Consider the following 6930-nt stretch of genomic DNA (forward strand, 5'->3'; position numbering starts at 1 on the left):
GTAATGTGATATATTTATGTAAAAGACATTTCTTAGATGAGCAAAAACAGATATATTTATTTATATATTTTTAAAGATTGTATCCATTTATTTGAGAGAGAGAGAGAGAGAGGGAGAGCACAAAGGGGGAGGGGGCAGAGGGAGAAGCAGACTCCCCGCTGAGCAGGAAGCCTGATGCTATGTGGGGTTTGATTCCAGAACCCTGGGATCATGACCTGAACCAAAGGCAGATGCTTAACTGACTGAGCCACCCAGGTACCCCATAAAAACAGGAATATTTTAACGACTTTCTTGATCTAACCTACCATTGACACTAAAGGTCGGTGAATTTTGAACCAAATGTGTGAGAGGTCATGTTCCGCATTTTCAGTCCATGATGGTAGAGAATTTCAGCCCAATGTGATACCCAACTGAGTTGTAAGATTTTTCTCTTGACTAAGGTAGGAGTTAGTGAGTGTATTGGATCTGTTTGTGATACCCATAAACAATTTGGGACTTGCAACAACACAGTGACAAGGGAATGAAAGTTTGGTAGATTGAGAAGGACAATTCAGGAAATTAATCTTCCAGGCTAAAGTCAAGATTGTCAGAGAATATAGAAGGAGTATCATCAGGCAGCCCAGAGGGCTGACAGCAGGGTAAACATTGCAACACACACGGTATCTAATAAGAGACAGACAACTCTTATGTTAATAGAAGATGTTAATGCTGGTGGGATTAGGCCAGATAAGAGTGCAGTAGTATATGAGCTGTCATATGCACTATGTCCCTTCTATACCCTACACTATTTTAATTCTGAATTTGATTTGCCTTCATTTATAGGCTGCATTGTAAGGGCTCCAAAGCCTTTTCCTCATTGGAATATCTTTACCTCGTGTCCTAAAATACTCTCTCCAAAGGCACAACTCTTTCCGAAGGTACCTTCTTTTATGTTTCTCCTCCAGCATTTGATCTGCTGCCTTGCACATAAGACTGTACCCAGTAAATCGTGGTGGCTGGATGATTTAAGTAACTTTCTTTACAAAGTTCTAAAAAGTCTTACAAAACACACTAAGTAGAGATGTAGATGTGAAAGAGTTAGTTTGACAATAGCCAAAGCCTATAATAGACAATGTGCTTTTTAAAAGTGATGCCATTGAGTTTAGAATAAATTGGGAGAAATAATTCCCCTTTATGATGGATTAAGACAGTTCTACTAATGAGGCTTGCAAATGTTGATGATGTATCTTCTAAAATGCAATTGGGTAAGGTAATAGAGTTGGTCAATAAATCAGCTTTGAACAAAGAAGAATAACCATAAAAATTTAGTACAACATAAATATATCTGTTGTTGAAAAGATGAACTCTGAGATTATGATTAATATAATTAATTGTTTAATTTCAATATAATGGGGGGCTTATCCTCATTTTTCTGGGATTAGACAATGAAGTTTGTAAAATATATTTTTTTATCCCAACCAATGATACTACAACATGATATCAAAAGTGGAAATGCAGGGTCAGAGTTAAATAATAAGAATTTCCAAAGATAAGAGATCTAGAGGATAGTTTCTCTTCTATTTCCAAGTAATGTAAGGGAAATCATCTTTGGTTAGGGGGGTTTCAGATCTATTTCTAATTTAACAATTCAGAAAGATTTATTGAGTTCCAAATTTATTCCAAGCATTTTTGAGGCAGGTGGCCATCAACCTGAAATTTTTTTTAGCCTTAAAAATCCCTTTTATATCTAGATTTTGTGATTTTACTACTTATAACTGTGCTTTGCAGTATTTGAGCCTGCTGAAACTGTGTTTTAGACAAATGTGACTCAGAATCACAATATATACCCAGATCAAAGCAGTGATTCAGGTGTGGAGAACTTATTCTCCATCTGTTTGACAATCCCTTCCAAAATTTCTCCTACACTACCCCCAAAGAACTCTATGCTATAGTTAATTACAATTTAATATGAACTTGACTGACCTAGACTACCTTAATCAATATTAGTTTAATAGAGAAGAAAAGTAAATAAAGTAGATAAACTATGTGAAGACATACGTCTTTCCCTTGCTCCAAATCTATCAATGTTTTCATACTTTACAACATCTATTCTTGGCCTTCAAGGTAGTCCTTAATTTGGCCTTACTTTCCCTGGGTTAGTCAAATTTCCTACTACTCCTCAGCACAGTAGTGAAATAAACTGATTTTCCTTAAGAACTCAGCCCTAATTCTTGCCATAATACGTCTGTTCAGATGAATGCATTGTTTCATGAAGTCATCTCTGTTCTCTTCCTAATTCTTTTTTAGGATCAAGTATCAGTCCTTGACTGAAATCTTCCAGTTCTGTTTATTTAAAGCCTAATGAATTAAGCAAATTGTACATCGATTTATATTACTTGCTATTATTTTATGTATAGCTCTTTTGGCTCCCAAACTATTCTCTTGATAGCCATGTGTAAACACCTGAAAAAAATCCTTAATTTTTCCTATCCTTCTTTAACAAATTTGTCTGCCTAACAAAACCCTTTAAAATTGCCAGCATTTAATTTGCATAGTGCTCAAGGCTTGGTGATGCCTCCACTTTGAATAACGTGGTTTTCAAAGGTTTTCCAGTGGGCCCAAATCATGAAGACCATGAGACATAACTTAGAAATATCTGCTTCATCACTGTTCACATTTTCTGTTGCTTTAAATTGCAGTCTTCTTTTTGGAGTTTTGGCCTATGGAATCCCTAAGTCTGTAGGGATATTCTAGTTTAATTCACACTTTGCACACTTTATACCCAATTTTAGAGAAAATCTAGGTATCCAAATCATGATGTCAAAGGGGTATAAATTTGATTGAACATAGTGCTAACGTCCAAGGAAATCAGATTTGATGACTGGATCCTAAGAATGGGAATTTCTAGATGATGTCAGTGCTCTGAAAGCAGAAAGAGAGCAAATGGGGATGATAATTACCCAAAAAGTCTGGAAGAGATGGTTGAAACCTTAAGAGTTAAAAGCTGGCAAGTGCCAGGCAAATGTCTAGGTCTCTAAAAACTAAAAATAAGGTTTTAGGGGCGCCTGGGTGGTACAGTCAGTTAAGTAACTGATGTTTGGTTTTGGCTCAGGTCCTGAACTCAGGGTTGTGATCTCAGGGTATGAGATTGAGCCCTGGGGCAGGCTCCACATTCAGCATGGAGTCTGCGTAAGTTTTTCTCTCCCTCTCCCTATGCCCTTCCTGCTGTGCTCTCTCTCTAAAACAAATAAATCTTTTTTAAAAAATTGCAAGGTTTTAGCCCCTGAAGAAAAGCTTGAATCCCAACCAGTAATGAGGGCAAAAATCCATACATTTGGACTAGGAAAGGCAGGCAGAGATGTAAAAAGGAGCTGTGGATCTAGAGGCAGAGGGGAATTCAGGACTCAGATTCAGGACCTTCAATGCTGAGCTTACAATGGAATCACAAATTTAAATTGCCAGGAACAATGTCTTCCGTATACATTTTCTGCATAGCAGAGTGTCTCTGAGTATGCAGTAAGTGCCTGATGATTGATGCCGTGCGATTGCATTTTTAGAGTCTTAAATTAACCAGCCAATATTATTTTTAATTTTTATCTTCTCTATTATGTTTATCTTTTAATAGAATATTCATACTTTCATCTTAAACATAGAAAATAGCATCGTTATTTTATTTCTTTTTCCACAAAGCAGAATCTTTTTCATTTTCTATGTTTAGCAAGATAGCATGGATAGTAATTTTAGCACATTTTTCATCCATGAAAGCCTATGCACTGAATGCAAAAGAATAAAATTTTATAGGTGATGAAGCGAATTTAATTCTTTACCTGCAAGGATTATTCATGCTAAATTAAGTGTGGACTAAAAGACCTTCAGAAGTATACGTGTCACTTATTTAAATTTATTAATAAAAAAATCTTAAGGTAGTGAGGGGACAGTGACTACAGCAAATTAAAGTAATAATATTTTCATCTCTCAGTGTTTTGTTTATATTGAAAAAATGTGTGATATATGACTGAAAATACATCTTATGTAGGAAATAAGCAGTAATGGAGTGATTAAAAAACAGTAGGACTTTTGTTTCTTAAACAATTGTGGAATATTATGGTTGAGGCATAGTTAAGAAATTTGTTACTGATGATGTCAATATTATAGCAATTTCATTTCAGACCAAGTCTGGTGGAAAACCTATATTTTGTAGGCAAAAGAATGGTCTGTTTGTAGTGTACTTTAAAATACATAAGGAATTTTCAATGTGCTTTTGCATCTGAACCTGAGAAAAATCTGAGCTAATGCACTGTACTTATTATAGTGATACAGAGCCTGAGGTTCAGCCATTTAATTGATTTGTCTCAAGGCATACTGAATTGCAGAGTCTAGACTCAAGCTGAAGTTGTCAACTCCTAAGCATTATTGTCCTTCTCCCTTAATAGCCTGTGTCCTTCTGTCGTAACAGTCTCTGTCAGAAGGTTGCACATGTAATTGGGTGAGGCCTTGTGCTATGAAAAAACATGCCAACAGTTTTCTAGGTTTTTAAATAGATTTTTGGATCGACATCATATTTTGGGTTTACTATTTGCACTTATAGAACACAACTTGTCAAAACCATAGGTGGTGTCTGCTTCACAGGACCTAGAAGGGAACATGAGGAGTGCTTCTGGTGTGATGGTTATACAGGTGTTTTTTGCTTGTGAAAAATCCATTGAAATTCACTCTCATATGTGTATTTTCTGTATATGTATTATGCTTTAATAAAGCTTTAAGAAGTCATTCAGTTTATTATGTTTGAAAGGCAATGGGCTATGTAAACATTGTATTATGCAGATTTTAGGGTTTGGAATTTTATAAGATATTGGAACAGGAACCATATTTGTTGCTTGGTTATTTAACCCTTGAATATATTTAAAACACCTTCATCCCATATAAGTCACACACATGGTGGAATGAAAATAATACAAATATTATACACAATATCAAAAAGAGTTAGAATTGTTCTTGGGAGAACACATAACTATACATCATGGACAAATCAAGAAGTAAATGCCAAGGAAGTTAATATAGATAGAAAATTCCCAGGTTGAGTTACAAATAGAAATTGAAAGGACAATGTTGAGTTCCTAACCTGGGACATGAGATAAAACATTCTGAATAAATGCCTTGAATGTTGTTACAGACACAGTCGTTCTATACCGCCAAGGATGATTTAAAATGCATTCACATCTTGCTGAGATATTATCGTATATAAGAAATTTAAGCCAAAATACCTTACTTACCAAAAAATGCCTTTTGTGACAAATGTGAAACCAATGTGAAAATTCAAAGTCTCAACAAGATTTTGCTCAGTAATGAGAAAGTTTGATACCATTTATTGAAGAAAAAAAAAGATAGAAAAGAAACTGCGTCAGGGTTTGAAGGCTGATCTTATTAAGAAAAATATATATAAGATGGGCAGAACTTGTTAATTGCAGTTCTGATCTTAGATTTGACATTGCAATTTTAATATCTGTGTTACTGACAACAAAGATTACCCTGCTTGTATATTGGTTTTGGAAATAGATGTGGTACTCAGGTTGAGATTTAACATGAGGTAAAACATAGCATTTTATTTCATATAAGAAGCAATTGTAAACACATAGCATAACTTTGTGCATTTTCAAGAAAGAGTGATGGTCTTTTGGGTAATTCTGACATTGTTTAGAGCTGTGAGAGAAAAACCTGTGGGCTAAAAGCAAGAAATGAACAAAGAAATATAAACAATATGGAAAGATAGACCTCATTGTTTCTGGTCAATTTGAGGAGAGTGAATCTTTGTGTGAACTATATAGATGAACGAGGCTAGAAAGAAATGTGAAGACCTGGTTATAGTTCTTGGGATCTTTCTTTGCTTATTTGATAAATAAAGGTAACAGATCATAAGGATGTCCTATTCTACTTAAAACATGGAGGCTGAAAAGAATAGAAATTACAGGGTTGAAAGAATGTGACCAGCTTATTTTGTTCACTCTTGACTCAATCATAAATTCTTTCTAAGAAAGACATACTAAATTCAGTTGACAGTGTTAAGAACTAAAGTTAAGATGTGATTATTGCTATTGATGTTAGATGGGCAATGAATGCAAAATGTCTGAGTGCCTCCAAATACAGCATCCAAGGTCACTAAATGAGGGATAGTCTGGGTTCCTTATCATCCTCAGGAAACCGATAGTGTTTGGACCTTGTTTCAACTTTCATATTTTCTGGAGATTAATTATTAAAAGTTATGTTTATTACTAACATAAGATGTTTAAAAAGGAAATGATTTAAATCTAAACCTGTCCTAAAAAATAAAGTCTAGTATAGAAAAATGATGGTAAGGCACATAAAAGGAACGGTATCTAGAATATACATAGAAGAATTAAAACCCAACGGAAGTAAACAACCCAATTAAAAAATAGCAAAATATCCGAACAGATACCTCATCAACAAAGATACACAGATGAGAAAGCATATGAAAAGATACTCATCATAGCTTCTCATCAGGGGATTGAAAATTAAAACAATGAGATGCCACCACATACCTATTAGAATGGCTAAATCCAATATCTGACAGCCCGAATGCTAACAAGAGTGTGGAGTAACAGGAACTCTCACTCATTATTAGTGAAAATTTGAAATAATACAGCTCCTTGGTATTTACCCAAATGAGTTGACAAGTTAACGTCCACACAAAAACTTGCAAGTGCTTGTAGCAGCTTTATTCATAATTTCCAACATTTGGAAGCATTCAGTAATTCAGGAAGTGAATACACAAAATATGACCCACTCACACAATGAAATATTCTTCAGCAATGAATAGAAATAAGTTATCTAGCCATAGAAAGATATGGAAGGATCTTAAATACATATTGCTAAGTGAAAGAAGGTAAGATGTTTGTTGTGTTTTTTTTTTTTGAAAAGGTTACGTAGCATATC

Source organism: Ursus americanus, chromosome 35 (assembly GCF_024610735.1).
Source record: "Ursus americanus isolate L20-20 chromosome 35, mUrsAme1.1.p, whole genome shotgun sequence".
Taxonomy (NCBI): Eukaryota; Metazoa; Chordata; class Mammalia; order Carnivora; family Ursidae; genus Ursus; species Ursus americanus.